The sequence below is a fragment of the Loxodonta africana genome, chromosome X, assembly GCF_030014295.1.
Source record: "Loxodonta africana isolate mLoxAfr1 chromosome X, mLoxAfr1.hap2, whole genome shotgun sequence".
NCBI lineage: Eukaryota > Metazoa > Chordata > Mammalia > Proboscidea > Elephantidae > Loxodonta > Loxodonta africana.
Window position 1 is genome coordinate 55,464,148 of NC_087369.1, and position 17,209 is coordinate 55,481,356.

The window sequence follows — 17,209 nt, forward strand, 5'->3', positions numbered from 1 at the left end:
TGACTGAGTTGCAAGCCTTCAAACCAAGTAAACCAATCCTGTGAAATGTTTGCTTAAAGTGTCTGTGACTGTACCCCTTATGTGCTTTATTTTATATATGTGTGTGTGTGTATGTATATAACACACACAAATGTGTATATGCATATGGCTACAGATATGCCTATAAATGTACATGCATATACTTTCATATATATATGCATACATATATACCTGTGAAACCACTCTTGTATTTCTTAGTTGTTACAAAATTATATGTTATAGCATTTACCAATAACATCCCTTATACTTGTGTACTTCTTAGTGTTATCATCTATTAGCTTTCTTTTTTAAATTTTATTTATTTTGTTTTTGTTGAGAATATACACAGCGAAACATACACCAATTCGACAGTTTCTCCATGTACCGTTTAGTGACATTGATTATATTCTTCAAGTTGTGCAACCATTCTCTCCCTTCTTTCTGAGTTGTTCCTCCCTTATTAAGATAAACTTACTGCCCCTAAGGTTCCTATGTAACCTTTCAAGTCACTGTTGCCAGTTTAGTCCCATATGAAACCTGTTGCCGTTGAGTCAATTTCGATTCATAGCGATCCTATATAGATAGATCTTAAAAGAGTATAATGCTCAAGGTAGAATTTTTTTTTTTACTAGTTAAACTAAACTATTATTTGATTTTTAAGAAGACTTCAGGGGATTTTTTGGTTTAAGGTTTAAAGATTAGGGCAATAGTTTCAGGGATTCATCCATCCGCCATGGCTCCAGGAAGTCTAGAGTCCATGAGAATTTGAAATTCTTTTCTGTATTTTCCCCCTTTTGATCAGAATTCTTCTATCGAGTCCTTGACCAAAATGTTCAGAAGTGGTAGGCCAGGCACCATCCACTTCTTATGGTCTCATGGCAAAGGAAGCAGTTGTGCATGGGGGCAATGAGCCACACATTCCATATCCTCCTCCTATTTCTGACTCTTCTTCCTCTGTTGTTCCAGGCGAATGGAATCCAATTGTTGTGCCTTGGGTGGCTGCTTGCAAGCTTTTAAGACCCCAGGTGCTATGCAACAAACTAGGAGATAGAACAGAAGCACGTTATTAGGCCAACTAACTATGATATCCCATAACATCATGACCTTAAACAAAGGAAGCAAATCCAGTGAGGTGTTTGCTTGTATATAAGCAGCCTCTATTTTTTTGATCATTCTTGTAAATATATCTATTACACAACTTTTGCCCGTTCAACTTTTTACACATGTACAACTTATTGACAGCAATTACAGTACTCAGCTCTTCAACCCTACCCTTAATCAATGTTATATTTCCATCACCATTAACCCCCCTTTTTCCACTCCCTCCTACCCCTGGTAACCACTAATAAACTTTGGTCTCTGTACATTTGGCTTTTCTTATTTTTTTATATAAATGACTTCGTACAATATTTGTCCTTCTGTGACTGATTTATTTTACTCAGCACAGTGTCTTCCAGCTCCATCCATATTGTAGCAAGTATCAAGACTTCATTTCCCCTACTGGGTGAGTAGTATTCCATTGTATTTACATGCCTCATTTTGTTTATTCATTCATCCACTGATGGGCATTTGGGTTGTTTCCACCTTGTGGTTATTATAAATAGTACCGCAATAAACATTGGTGTACAAGTCTCTTTGAGTCTCTGTTTTCAAGTCTTTTGGGTATATACTTAGGAGTGGAATTGCTGGGTCATATGGTATTTCTTTTTTTTTATGGTATTTCTATTTTTAGTTTTGTTTTTTAGGAATCACCACCGTGTTTTCCATAACGGCTGTACCATTGTTCATTCCCACCAGCAGTGGATAAGGGTTCCACTTTCCCCACATCCCTGCCAACATTTGTTATTTTGTGGGCTGTCTTTTATCTTAGCCATCCTAGTGGGAGTAAAATGGTATCTCATTGTGATTTCAACTTGCGCCTTTCTGATGGCTAATGATGCTGAACATCTTTTCATGTGTTCAGTGGCCATCTGAATATCCTCTTTGGTGAAATGTCTACTCAAGTCCTTTGCCCATTTTATGAATGGGTTATTTGTCTTTTTGTTAAGTTCTTGAAGTTTTATATATATTCTGGTTATTAGATTCCTATCAGATATATGGTTTCGGAAGATGTTCTTTCAGTTGATAGCTTGTGTTTTTACTTTTTTGGTAAAGTCTTTTGATGAACAAAAGCTTTCAGTTTTTATGAGGTCCCATTTATTTATTTTGTCTTTTGCTGTTTGTGCTTTTCTTGTATTAAATAATCCATTCTTGAAAGCTAGGCCTGACAGTGTTGCCCCTGTATTTTCTTCTAAGAATTTTATGGTTTTAATTTGCACATTTATATCCTTAATCCATTTCAAATTTGTTTTTGTGTATGGTGTGTGTCATGCATCCTGTTTCATTTTTCTACATGTGGAAATCCAACTTTTCCAACACCATGTATTGAAGAGACTCTTTTTCCACCCTCAAATGGACTTAGTTAACCATAGATGTGTGGGTTTATTTCTGGACTCTGAATTCTATTCCGTTGGTCTGCGTGTCTATTGTTATACCAGCTGTTTTAAATACTGAAGCTGTGTCCAAACCAAACCAAACCCAGTGCCGTCGAGTCGATTCTGATTCATAGCGACCCTACAGGACAGAGTAGAACTGCCCCGTAGAGTTTCCAAGGAGCACCTGGTGGATTCGAACTGCCGACCCTTTGGTTAGCAGCTGTAGCACTTAAGCACTACGCCACCAGGGTTTCCTGAAGCTGTGTAGTATGTTTTAAAATCAGGAAGTGTGAGTCCTACTTTGTTCTTCTCTTTCAGCATTGCTTTAGCTGTTCAGGGCCTCTTGCCATCCCATATAAAGTTGAGGATTGGCTTTTCTGTTTCTGTTAAGAAGACTGTTGGTATTTTGATGGGGATTGTGTTGAATCTATATGTCAGTTGGGGTAATACTGACAATCTTAACAAATTAAAGTCCATTAATTAATCTATGAACATGGAACATCTTTCCATTTATTTAAGTCTTCTTTAATCTCTTTCAACAGTGTTAAAAGCTTTCATCATACAAGTCCTTCATGCCCCTGGTTAGATTTATTCCTAGGTATTTTATTTTATTATTTTATTCTGGTAGATGCTATTGTAAATGGAATTGTTTCCCTAATTTGCCTTTCAGATTTCTCATTGCTGGTGTATAGAAACCCAACTGATTTTTGTTTGTTAACCTTACACCCTGCAACTTTGCTAAATTCCTGTATTAGCCCGAGAAGTTTCCATGTGGATGTTTCTGGATTTTCTATATATAGAATCATTTCTTCTGCAAATAGAGATAATTTTACTTCTTCTTTTCCAGTCTGGGTACCTTTCATTTCTTTTTCTTGTCTTATTGCTCTGGCTAGGACTTCTAATACAATATTAAATAGAAGTGGTGAGAGCAGGCACCCTTGTCCTGTTCCCAGTTTTAAGGGAGAAGGCTCTAAGTCTTTCCCCATTAAGTATAATGTTAGCTGTTGACTTTTCATATATGCCCTAAATCATACTGAAGAATTTCCCTTCTATTCCAATCTTCTTTAGAGTTTTCACCAAGAAAAGGTGTTGGATTTTTTCAGATGCTTTTTCTGCATTCATAGAGATGATCGTGTGGCTCTTTTCCTTTGTTCTCTTGATGCAATATATTATGTTGATTGATTTTCTAATGTTGAACCATCCCTGCTTTCCTTGAATTAAGCCTGCTTGGTCAGAGTGTTCTGTTCCCTAGTATTTTGTTGAGGATTTTTGCATCTATATGTCTGGTTTTGGTATCAGGGCTATGTTTACTTGACAAAATGAACTAGAGTGTATTCCTTCCTTCTCTATCTTTGGTATGAATTTAAACAGTATCGGAGTCAATTCTCTAAATGTTTGGCAGAATTCTCCAGTGAAGCCATCTGGTCCGGAACTTTTTTTTTGAGAGGTTTTTGATCACTGATTCAATTTCTTCACTTGTTAATGGGCCTATTGAGACTTTCTATTTCCTCTTGAGTCAGTTTGGGTAGGTTGTATGCTGGTAAGAATTTGTCCATTTCATGTAGGTTATCCAGTTTGTTGCCATAAAGTTGTTCATAATATTCTGTCTTTATTCCTATCTGGTCAGTTGTAATGTCCCCTTTCATTTCTTTATTTTGCTTACTTGAATCTTTTCTTTGTCAGTATAGCTAAAGGTTTGTCAATTTTATTGATCTTTTCAAGCAACTACCTTCTGGTTTTGTTGATTCTATAGCTTTTCTGTTTTCTATTTTATTTCTGCTCTGATCTTTATTTCCTTTCTTCTGGTAGGTTTAGGCTTACTCTTTCTAGTTCCTCAAGTTGTCAAGTTATGCTGTTGATTTGAGATCTTCCTTTTTTCATGTAGGCATTTATTGCTGTAAGTTTCCGTCTGAGTACTGCCTTGGCTGTATCCCTTAAGTTTTGGTATGTTGTGCTTTCATTTTCATTTGACTTTAAGAAATTTGTGATTTCTCTTTTGATTTTTTCCTTGACCCATTGATAGTTTAATAGTGCGTTGTTTAATTTCATATGTTTGTGTATTTTTCAGGCTTTTTTCTGTTATTGATTTCTACCTTCACTCAGTTGTGATCAGAGAAAATACTTTGTATGATTTCAATCTTTTTAAATTTATCAGGACTTGCTTTGTGACCTAAAATGTGATCTATCCTGGAAAATGATCCTTGTCCACTGGAGTAGAATGTTTAATGTACTGTTGTTGGGTGGAGTTGAATGAAGTGTTCTAGATATGTCTGTTAAGTCCAGTTGGTTTATAGTGTCATTCAGGTCTTCTTTTTCCTTGTTGATGTTTTTTCTAGGTGTTCTGTCCAATATTGAAAGTGGTATATTAAAAACAAATATTATTGTAGTGCTATCTATTTCTTCCTTCAATTCTATTTTCTTTATATATTTAGATGCTTCAATGTTGGGTACATATGTATTTATGATTGTTAAATCTTCTTGACTAATTGACTGTTTCATCACTATATAATGTCCATCTTAATCTCTTCTAACAGATTTTATTTTAATGTCTACTTTGATATTAAGATTACAACCCCAACTCTCATTTCCGTGGAATATTTTCTTCCATCCTTTCACTTTCAACCTATTTGTGTCCTTGGGTCTAAGGGTTGTCTTTCGTAAACAGCATATAGTTGGATCGTGTTTTTTTTTTTTTTAATTCAGTTTGCCACTCTCTGCCTTTCAATTGGATTATATAGTCTATTTACATTCATTGTAATTATCAATATGAAATTATTTACCTATGCCATTTTGTTATTTGTTTTTTGTGTGTCTTAATCCTAATTTTGTCTTTGTCCTTTACTGCTGCTTGCTTTTGTGTTCTGTTGGTTTATTGTAGTGAGCCATTTTGGTTCCCTTCTCCTTTTCTTTTGTGTGTGTATTTTTAGGTATTTCCTCAGTAGTTACCATTTAACAGATTGTATTTATAACATTCTGGGGTAATTTGGTACCAATTTAACTTCAGTAACATATAAGAAGTTCTATATCTATACCATTCTTCTCACCCCTCCTTTTGTTGTTGTTACCACTAATTACATCTTTATATTTCAGGTGGCTGAGCATAATTTTATCCCTCCTTTTTTTACATTTGTTGTTAAGGAACATGAAGGACAACACAACTAGAATTGCCAAGAGTGAATACCTTATCACTAGCCTTTATACTTGTCCGTGTATTTTCCTTAATTAGGGATCTTTCTTTTTATGTATAAAAAATATATATATAGCTTTGAATTATACATAAATTATATAAAATTCTGGTACTTAGTCTTATTGGGGATCCTTTTATGTGACTGTTTCTCACTGTTTTCAGGATTATCTTTTTCTTTACTTTTTTAGAGCCTAATTATGTGTCTTGGTGTAGATCTCTTTGGTTTTATCCTGCTTGGGTTTCTTTGAACGTCTTGGATTTGTAGATTCATGTCCTTCATTACATTGGTGAAATTTTCTTCAAATATTTTCTGTCTCTTTTTCTTTCTCATTTTCTGAAATTCCCATGATGCGTGTATTAGGTCTTTTGTTGTTGCATAATTCCATTAATCTGTGCTCAGTCTTCTTGAGCCTCCATTCTTGTTGCTCTTTAGCCTCTGTAATTTTAAGTATCTTATCCTCTAATTGGCTGATTCTTTCTTCTGCCTGATTAAATATGTTGCTAAGTTCTTCTGTTGTGTTTCTCATTTCAGTTATTGTCCCTTTCACTTGTAATATCTCTTTTTATTAGATTACCATTTTGTTCTTGCATTGTTTTCCTTATTTCTTTTAGCTCTTTGTCTTTTTTTCCCTTAGTTCTTTAATTATGCTTAATGTTGTATTATATTCTTCCTTTTTTTTTCATTGTTTGGTCATCCTTAGGTGCACTTTCACTCCCTTTGTCATGTTCATTTGAATGTGTCTTTGTTTCTGTGTATCTTGTGGTTTTTTTTTTGTTGGGGCATTGAAATTTTTGAGGGTGTTACCTTGCTCAGTTCCCCCAAGTACTTGGAGTTTTTGCCCACACTGCTTTCTGCAAAAAAAATCTTGTGTGGACAGAGCCTTCAGCCTTTATCATTTCCTCTCCCTCTCTGTGATAGCTCCTTTTACCTCCTTGATTAATTAGGATTCGGAAGTTCCAGATCTCAGTCTTCAACTTCCAGTCTCTCCCAAACACACCAGAAAACATGCTGTGATCAATCTGTCCTCCAGCCAGCATCACCACGCAGGTGAGATATTGTGTACTAATCAGTCTGTCCACCGGGGACAGTCCTCTCTGGTTATTACTCCCTTCCCTTCACTGTTTCTGGAACCACATTTTCAGTCAGAGAACCCACACCTTGCGAACCCCCTTTGGGGCTTGGTGTTGCCCTCCGGTTTTGCCCCAGGCTTCCTTCCTTTCTCTGTGGGGACTGCTTCTCTCTGAGCTTTTCAGGGAAAGCACAAGCAGAATTTTCTCTGTTTCAAAAGGAAGAAGGGGCTGGAACTCCCCAGAAGGACCTCCAAGAGATCTGTCTTGTTTTTAGAGCCCTAGTGGCCCTGTGGTGGTTGGGAGGGGCAGTCTTCTCTTAGGTGACCCTCCTCCTGACTCCACTGTAGGGGATCTTATATAGTGCTTGTATCAGTTCAGCAGCTGACATTTACTGGTTGGGGGAGGGATTGTCACACTCCGAATGGACCCCCAAGGAGGTCAGCCTTGTTGCTATGAGAGCCCGCCCCATAGTATGTTGGCTGTGAGTGTAGCCTCCACCCAAGATGCCTGCTTCCTAGCACACAGCAGCCTTAGTCAGCAGCCCTCAGTGCCACCCAGAAGGAGAAGCAGACCCAAGTTGATCCCCAGGGTGGTGTGTCCTGTTGATTTCAGAGGCCTGAGCTATGAGGTACACAGGGAGGCAGGTAGAGTGCTGACTATGGGAGAAAACTCCACTGCAGGGGCCTTCTGTAGCAATTTGCAACTACCTGGCAACCAACAGTTACCTGGTGGAGGAAGGAGGTGTCACATTCCAATGATAGCCTCACAGAGGTCTACGTTATTGCTATCATTACCCCCCTCCCCGGTAGACTGTAGGCTGTGAATGCAGCCTCCACTCAAGACACCTGCTTCCTAACACACAGCATCCTCAGACAGCAGTCCTCGGTGCCAACTGGAAGTAGGGGCAGACTAACCCAAATTGACCCCCAGGGAGGTTTGTCCTGTTGGCTTCAAAAGCCTGAGCTATGGGGATACCCAGAGAGGCAAGTAGGGTGGTGACTGTGGGTGCAGAGTCTACTACAGGGGCCTTCTGTAGCAATTCATTGCAGGCTTGCAAGTGACAGTGTCCAGGTGGGGGAGTGGTTGTCATGCTCTGAACAGATCCTCAGGGAGGTTTGTCTTGTTGCTCTCAGAGCCTCCCCTGTAGTATGTTGGCCATGGGTGTAGCCTCTACTCAAGATGCCTGCTTCCTAGTACGCAGCAGCCTCAGTCACCAGTCCTCAGCACCAACCAGAAGGGGGAGTAGGCAGACCAAAACCAACTCCCCAGGAGGTCCATCCTGTTGGTTTCAAAGGCCTGAGCTCTGGAGTACACAGAGAGGTAGGTAGAGTGTTGACTATGAGAGCCAATTCCACTGAAGGAGGCCTTCTGTAGCAATTCATGGTAGGCTTGCAGCTGACGGTGTCCGGGTGGGGGAGGTGCTGGCACACTCCAAACTGACTGCCTCCTTGGGAGGTCTGCCCTTTTGATTTTAGAACAGGAGCTTTGGGTCCTGTTTCATTGTACAGATGCAGAGTGTGGTGGTTAGGGAAGCAGGCTCTTTTTCTGAGGCCACGTTCCCAGTCCACAGCAGCCAGCGGCCTGTGTGGCTAGAGGGAGGGTCATAGACAGTGGGGAGAAGGTGGTTTCCAACCATATGCATCTCTTGATTTGTTGATTCTTGCCTGTTTGCAGTTGCTAGCTACTTTTCTCTGTTCCCCGATTCAGAGTCCATCAAAGCTGAGTAGTTCTTGTTCTTTTTGTGGGGGAGGGTTGGAACGATGGTCTGTTTACACCTCCAGATTCCCCAAATTCAATCTATTACCTTTTGACATAAATTTTTCTTGCTGTTACTTGAATTTCTACCGTCTCAGTAGATTGTAAGTGGTTTGAAGGCAGTAGCCCTGACCTTTATTCCTTGTAGTATTGTGACAGCCCCGATAGCATTTTGTATGCTGTGGCACATAAAAAAAAGCCACCTGCGTCACTATCTTTCTAGTTTATGCTTTCAACACTTCCTTTGTGACTTAAAGTGCTTAACTGTGTCTTTTTTCCCTATGCATTACTGCTGGTGTTTCCCAGAAGGATGATACTTCTTTTTATCTGTCATTGACCACATTCAGAGAAGAACATTTGGGCTTTTAGAAGTTTTAGTTAGTCAAAGCATCCTTTAAACCTTGCCGTCGGACAGCTCTGATTTCACAACTACCTTTTTCTTCCCTTAAAAAAAAAAAAACTACCATGTGTCTGTCCGTTTGACATACTGTGGTGGCTTGTGTGTTGCTGTGATACTGGAAGCTTTGCCACTGGTATTTCACATACCAGCAGGGTCAACCTTGGTGGACAGGTTTCAGTGGAGCTTCCAGACTATGACAGACTAGGAAGAAGGACCTGCCACCCTACTTCTGAAAAAAATTGGCCAGTGAAAACCTTATGAATAGCAGCAGAGCCAGAAGATGAACCACTGAGGTTGGAAGGCACTCAAACTACAACCAGGAAGAGCTGTCTCCTCAAAGTAAAGTTGACCTTAATGATGAGGATGGAGTAGAGCTTTCAAGACCTTCATTTGCTGATGTGGCATGACTCAAAATGAGATGGAACAGCTATAAATATCCATAAATAATCTGAATGTGGAAAGTACGAAGTATGAATCTAGGAAATTGGATGTTGTAAAAAATGAAATGGAACACATAAACATTAATATCCTAGGCGTTAGTGAGCTGAAATGGACTGGTATTGGCCTTTTTTTTTAATTGAACTTTAGGTGAAGGTTTACAAAACAAACTAGTTTCTCATCAAACAGTTAGTACACACATTGTTGTATGACATTGGTGAACTGACCCACAACATGTCAACACTGTACCTTCTCAACCCTGGGTTCCCTATTACCAGCTTTCCTGTTCCCTCCTGCCTTCCAGTCCCTGCCCCAGGGCTGGTGCACCCCCTTAGTCTTGTTTTGTTCCATGGGCCTGTTCAGCCTTTCGCTGAAAGGTGAACCTCAGGAGCGACCTCATTGCTGAGCTGAAAGGGTGTCCCGGGCCATACTCTCAGGGTTTCTCCAGTCTCTGTCAGGCCAGCAAGTCTGGTCTTTCTTTTTCAGTTAGAATTTTTTTCTATATTTTTCTCCAGCTCTGTCCAGAACCCTCTATTGTGATCCCTGTCAGAGCAGTCAGTAGTGGTAGCCGGGCACCATAAAATGTACTGGACTCAGCCTGGTGGAGGCCGTGGTAGATGTGGATCATTAGTCCTTGGTACTAACCTTTCCCTTATGTCTTTAGTTTTCTTCATTCTTCCTTGCTCCCGAAGGGGTGAGACCACTGGAGTATCCTAGATGGCTGTTCACAGGCTTTAAAGATCCCAGACACTACTCACCAAAGTAGAATGTAGAACATTTTCTTTATAAACTCTCTTATGCCACTTGAGCTAGATGTTCCCCGAGACCATGGTCCCCACAGCCCTCAGCCCAGCAATTTGGTCCCTCAGGGAGTTTGGAAGTCTCTATGAAGCTACCATGGCCTTGCTTGTACAAGTTGTGCTGGCTTCCCCAGTATTGTGTATTGTCTTACCCTTCACCAAAATTACCACTTATCTTTTGTCTATTAAGTGTTTTTCCATCCCTATCCCTCCCCTCCCTCATAACCGTCAAATACTGTTTCTTTTTGTATGTAAACCTTTTCATGAGTTTTTACAGTAGTGGTCTCATACAATATTTGTTCTTTTCTAAATGACTTATTTCACTCAGCATAATGTCTTCCAGATGCATCCGTGTTATGAGATGCTTCACAGATTCATCTAACGTTTTCTTTGTTCCTCTTACTCTCCTGTGCTGAGTTCCTGTTTGTGGATTTCTTTTGTTTCTGCAGATTTTGTTTTTATTGAGACTTTATGTTTTTCACCTTTATTTTGATGAGTAGGTTTGTAAACTTTCTTTGTGGTTACCTTGAATTCACCCATATCTTTCTAGGTTTGAACCAGTCTGTTATTACTTGGTATCGCCTTGCCTTCCTCTCCATTAGAAAGTTCTATACCTATATTGTTTATTCCCTCTTTTATTGTTCTGATGTTGTTGTCATTTACAGATTAACCTCTCTGCTTCCCTGTTGCAAGTGTTTTGGTTTTGGATAGTCTTTGAGAGTTCATTTCCTAGGTTGGGATCTGGCTGCTACAGTCTTGCCTCCTAGATTCAGGCTATGGTCTGATGTTGTTTATTCTAGGACTGAAGGACTCCCTTTAATAATTCTTGTAAGTTTGGTTTGGTTTTTACGTATTCCCTTAATTTCTGTTTATCTGGAAATGCCCTAATTTCACCATCATATTTGAATGAAAGTTTTGCAGGATATATTATTCTTGGTAGGAATTTTTTTTCTTTGAAGGTTTTATGTATGTCATCCCATTTCCTTCTTGCCTGCATGGTTTCTGCTGAATAATCAGAGTTTAGTCTTATTGTTTCTCCTCTGTATGTGACTTTTTGTTTTTCTCGAGCTGCTTGCGGGATTTTTTCTTTGTCTTTGGTTTTAGCAAGTGTGATTATGATATGCCTTGGTGTTTTTCTTTTGGGGTCTGTCCTGTATGAGGTTCGTTGAGGTTCTTGGATGGTCAGCTTTTCATCATTCATGATATTAGGGAAGTTTTCTGTCAGCAGTTCTTCAATGATCTTCTCTGTGTTTTCCATTTTCTTTCCCTGTCCTGGAACTCCAGTCGTTCGCAAATTTTTGCTTTTGATTGTATCCCACAGAATTCGCAGGGTTTCTTCATTCTTTTTTCTGATTTTTCCTCAGAGTTGTACCCAAGTGTTTATCTTCAGTTTTGCTGATTCCGTCTTCCATCATTTCAAACCTGCTCTTCAGCCCTTCTATGACACTGTCCATTTCTGAAATCTTGTTTATCTTTTAGATTTCTGATTGTTGTTTTTGTATGATTTCTAGTTGTGAATTTATTTTGGCATTTTGATCCTGTATTACTTTCCTGAATTGTTCCATTTTTTTGGTCTGTGTTTTCCTTGAATTTGTCTGCCTTTTCCAAAAATTTGTCTATTTTTCCTCATTTTTGTCTTTTTGCTTCAACTCTTGGGTTGCTCTGAATATTCGAGATTTGAATTTCGTATCAGGTAGTTCTAGTGCTTTTTCTTCTACTGGAAAGTCATCTGGTGTTTTATTTTGCACACCTAGGGGACCCATCTTCTCCTGTTTTTTTTATATGTTTTGATATTGTCTGCTGTCTTCGGACCATTCAGTAATTATTTTCTTCATTACTTGATTGTAGATTTGTTTGTTCTCCTCCTGCTTTATTGTTTTATTTGGTTATGTCTGAGCAGGCGGACTGTGCGTTCTTTGTTGTTTGCTTGTCTGTAGTCACAATACTTTTCCCTGCCTTGTCCAATGGGCAGGGCCAGTCATTCAGCCATGGTGCAGCAGGGCAGGTTGAGCTGAAGGGGATGGGCTGGGATGGGTTGTTTGTGGCATGTACTGGGCTGACAGGGCAGGCCAGGAATCAGTGCTGGGCAGGTTCCAGCAGGCTGTGCCTGTGCTGCTCGGAGGAGTGGTGTTAAGTGCACGGTACAGGTAGGCAGGAAAGAGGGGGGAGGTTGTGATGGGTGGAGCAAATAGGTGTATGGGAGAGAGGAGAGAAAGAGGAGTGAAAAAAAAAGAAGAGTGCTAAGGGAGCTTGTCATTGGACTGGAGAGATGAGAAACTGAGAAATGGAGAAAAGGAAAAAGAAAAAAAAACTAGATAAAAATTTGGAAAAGAAAACCCCTCAGGAGTCCTGGAGTCCCACTGGTGGGGCTGCTAAAACCAGGAAGTGGGTCCCCGGCTGCCCAGCATAGCCTGGCTAGAAGGGGTGTAGATGTCACACAGCACCAGGTATTCAGGAGACAGGAAAAGAAGATAAGCGTAGAGAGATGAGAACTGAGAAGTAAAGACAAAAAGGGAAAAAGAGAGAGAGGAAAAAAAAAAGAAAGAAGAAAAAGATGCCCCCAGGGATCCCACCTATGCGGCTGCGCAGATTGGGGGAGTGGTTCCTACGCGGTGCAGGTAGCCTGGCTAGAAGGGGCTCCCAAACTGCGAAAAGAAAAAACAAACAAAACAGAACAAAGGAAAACAAAAAAGCCCCAGATATCCCACCAGTGTGGTGTTGCAGGCCAGGGGAGTGGTTCCCGAGTCAAGCATGGCTTCGTAGTCTTTCAAGAAGAAGCAAAGATGGCACACAGAGCATGTATTCCAGAGAAAGGAGGGGTAGGTTGTAGGAGGCACAGAAGAAACCAAAAGAAATGGGAAGAGCCAATACCAGCCAAGGGGCCCGGCCAGTGTGGGCAGGGTGAATCCAAGCAGCCTGAAACCAGAGCAGTTGCCTCCTGACCAACAGACTTTGGCTGGCGGGAAGCGTAGGAGGCCAAAGTGGGGGGTGGTGGAGGCTAGGAAAACATGTATTGCTTGTTACCGGGTGCTTTGTCTCCTGCTGGGAACTTCGTGAAGCTGCTTTCCCCATACTCCCTGCCTGCTGATATCTGACGTGGGGGTGGGGGAGGGGGCGAGTCCAAGTGGCATGGATGCTGCACTTCCCATCCTGCCGAGCCACCGCAGCCAGCCAGGAAGCTCAGAGGTAGAGCAGTGGGGAGAGAATGGGGGGTGGGAAAGCATGTATCGCTGGTTACCAGGTGCCCTGTCTCCTGTTGGAAGTTCTGTGAAGCTGTCTTCCCATGCTCCCTGTCTGTTGATCCCCGACAGGAGTCCAAGGTGGTGGATCCATGCTGCATTAGCTGATGGGGCCCTCTGCACGTATCTCTCCTCGCCCTCCATCCTCTGTCAGTTTCTTATTCCATTTGGTGCTTGGCTGAGTTCTCTATCTCTTCATTTGGCACTTCAGGTTCCAGGAATGACGTTTGTCCTGTTTTACTTAGTTTTTCGGGACTTTGCTGTGGAGGGACAGCTTGGTGCTTCTGTCTGTGGTGCCATATTGGCCGGAAGTCGGTATTGGCCATTTCGAGTCAGACAATCATATGGTCTTGTCTTAGGCTGGGTTCTCTAGACAAGCAAAAACAGTAAAGCGTATAAATATATACAGAGAGATTTCTATCAAGGAAATAGTTCACATGATTATGGGGGTTAGAACTTCCCAAGTTCTTAGATCAAGATAGAGGCCTTTCCCAATTCAGTGGAGCTACAGAAGCTGGTGAACCCAAGATGAGCAGGTCAGAGAGCTTGGCTCCTGCTCACGGGCTGTGATGGTCAAGGAATCGCCAAGGTCGGCAGGCAAGACCGCAAGGTTTCTTCTGAGTCACCTAGCTGCAGGGAGTGGCAAACCCCAGATAGGCAGGTCAGGGAGCAGGACTCTTGCTCGCAGGCTGTAAAGATGGGCGAATCCCAAGAAGGGCAGGTAAGCTGCTAGCTCAAGTCCCAAGAACCAGAGGTCAGACAGGAGACAGCTGCTGGAACCAGAACAAGCCAACAACCTTTTAAAGGCAAGCAGAAAGGAAGTAGGCAGCAGAAGGCAGAGAGATGAAGGCTGAGGGGAGGCGGTGAGCCACCACAGGCCCCGCCCCTGCTGGTACCACTCAGCAGATTCCATCACAGGGGTGATCACATATCAGATTTCAACAGGGAAGTGATCACAACATTATACAACTGCCAAAACATTGAGAATCATGGCCCAGCCAAGTTGACACACAGTCTTAACCATCACAGGTCTACTGTGCTGGGAATGACAAATTGAAGAGGAATGGTGTCACATTCATCATCAAAAAGAGTATTTCAAGATCTATCCTGAAGTACAGTGCTGTCAGTGATAGGATAATACCCATACACCTACAAGGAAGACCAGTTAATATGACTATTATTCAAATTCATGCACCAACTACCAAGGCCAGAGATGAAGAAATTGAATGTTTTTACCAACTTCTGTAGTCTGAAATTGATCAAACATGCAATCAGGATGCATTGATAATTCCTGTTGATTGAAACGCGAAACTCAAGAACAAAGAAGAGGGATTGATAGTCGGAAAATATGGCCTTGGTGATAGAAACGACACCAGAGATCGCATGATAGAACTTTGCAAGACCAATGACTTCTTCATCGCAAATACCTTTTTTGAACAACATAAACGGCGACTATACACATAGACCTTGCCGGATGAAATACACAGGAATCAAATTGACTCTATCTGTGGAAAAAGACGATGGAAAAGCTCAACATCATCAGTCAGAGCAAGGCCAGGGGCCGACTGTGAAACAGAGCATCAATTGCTCATATGCAAGTTCAAGTTGAAGCTGAAGAAAATGAGAACAAATCCACAAGAGCCAAAATATGACCTTGAATATATCCCACCTGAATTTAGAGACAGTCTCAAAAATAGATTTGATGCAGTGAACAGTAATGACGGAAAATCAAACCAATTGTGGAACGACATCAAGGACATCATACATAAAGAAAGCAAGAGGTCATTAAAAAGACAGGAAAGAAAGAAAAGACCAAAATGGATGTCAGAAGAGACTCTGAAAGTTGCCCTTGAGTGTAGAGTAGCTAAAACGAAAGGAAGAAATGATGAAGCAAAAGAGATGATCAGATTTCAAAGTGCAGCTCAAGAAGAAAAAGTAAAGTATTATAATAATATGTGCAAAGAGCTGGAGATAGAAAGCCAAAAGGGAAGAGCACACTCGCCATTTCTCAAGCTGAAAGAACTGAAGAAGAAATTCAGTCCTCGAGTTGCATTATTGAAGAATTTTATGGGGAGAATATTAAACAACACAGGAAGTATCAAAAGAACATGGAAGGAATACAGAGTCACTGTACCAAAAAGAGTTGGTGGATGTTCAGCCATTTCATGAGGTAGCGTATGATCAAGAACCAGCGGTATTGAAGAAAGAGGTCCAAGCTGTACTGAAGGCATTGGCAAAAAGCAAGACTGCAGGAATTGACAGAATACCTACTGAGATGTTTCAACAAACAGATACAGCACTGGAGGTGCTCACTCATCTATGCCAAGAAATTTGGAAGACAGCTACCTGGCTAACCAACTGGAAGAAATCCATATTTGTGCCCATTCCAAAGAAAGGTGATCAAACAGAATGAGGAATTATCAAACAATATCATCAATACCACACACAACTGCTGAAGATCATTCAAAACTGGTTGCAGCAGTACATGGACAGGGAGTTGCCAGAAATTCAAGCCAGATTCAGAAGAGGACATGGAACAAGAAGTATCATTGTTGATGTGAGGTGGATCTTGGCTGAAAGCAGAGAATATCAGAGAGATGTTTACCTGTGTGTTATTGACTATGCAAAGGCATTTGACTGTGTGGATCGTAACAAATTATGGATAGCATTACGAAGAGTGGAAATTCTGTAACACTTAATCATGCTCATGAGGAACCTGTTTGAACAGAACAAGGCAACGCTGCGTGATTTAAAGTCAGGAAAGGTGTACGTCAGAGCTGTATCCTTTTTACCATTCTTACTCAGTCTGTATACTGAGCAAATAATCTGAGAAACTGAACTATATGAAGAAGAACATGGCGTCAGGATTGGATGAAGACTCATCAACAGCTTAGCGATATGCAGATGACGCAAACTTGCTTGCTGAAGGTGAAGAACACTTGAAGCACTTACTGATGAAGATCAACAACCACAGCCTTCTGTATGGATGACACCTCAACATAAAAAAAAATTAAAAAACAAGTCCTCACAGCTGGACCAATAAGCAACATCGTGATAAATGGTAAAAATATTGAAGTTGTCATGGATTTCATCTTACTTGGATCCACAGTCAGTGACCATGGAAGCAGCAAAGAAATCAAATGATATATTGCATTGGGTAGATCTGCTGCAAAAGACCTCTTTAAGGTAAGAAAAAGCAAAGTCACTTTAAGGACTAGGGTGTACCTGACCCAAGCTATGGTGTTTTCAATCACCTCATACGCATGTGAAAGCTGGGCAGTGAATAAGGAATACTGAAGAAGGATTGATGCCTTTGAATTATGCCGTTGGTGAAGAATACTGAATATACCAAGGATTGCCAGAAGAATGAACAAATCTCTGAAAAAGTACAGTCAGAATGCCATTAGAAGCAAGGATAGCAAGAGTTGATTTCACATACTTTGCACCTGTCATCAGGAGGGACCAGTCCCTAGAGAAGGACATCATGCTTGGTACAGTAGAGGGTCAGCCACAAAGAGGAAGGCTCCCAAGGAGATGGACTGACACAGTGATTTCAACAGTGGGCTCAAGCATAACGATTGTGAGGATGGCACAGGACCGAGCAGTGTTTCGTTCTGTTGTACATAGCAGTCACTATTAGAACCTACTTGACAACAACTTAACCACAACAACAACAAAAATCAAATTCGTTGCCATCTTTACCTATTCCAACTCATGACACCCAATGTATGTCAAGAGGAGAATTGCACTCCATAGAGTTTTCAGTGGCCGTAACCTTATGGAAGTAGATCACCAGGGCTTTCTTCTACAGTGCCCCGGGTAGATTT

The 17,209-nt window shown here is 41.0% G+C and overlaps 1 protein-coding gene across 4 annotated transcripts in view; it reads left to right on the plus strand.

Moving 5' to 3' along the window:
• JADE3 (jade family PHD finger 3) overlaps positions 1 to 17,209 on the plus strand; it is a 193,229-nt gene that overhangs the window by 72,205 nt on the left and 103,815 nt on the right. Inside the window, exon 2 of one of the 4 annotated variants that reach the window (XM_064278193.1) lies at positions 6,625 to 6,727. The exons of the other annotated variants lie outside the window; for them this stretch is intronic. The gene's annotated coding sequence lies outside the window, so the exon portion shown is untranslated. The remainder of the gene's footprint in view (positions 1 to 6,624; positions 6,728 to 17,209) is intronic. 4 annotated transcript variants of the gene reach the window in all.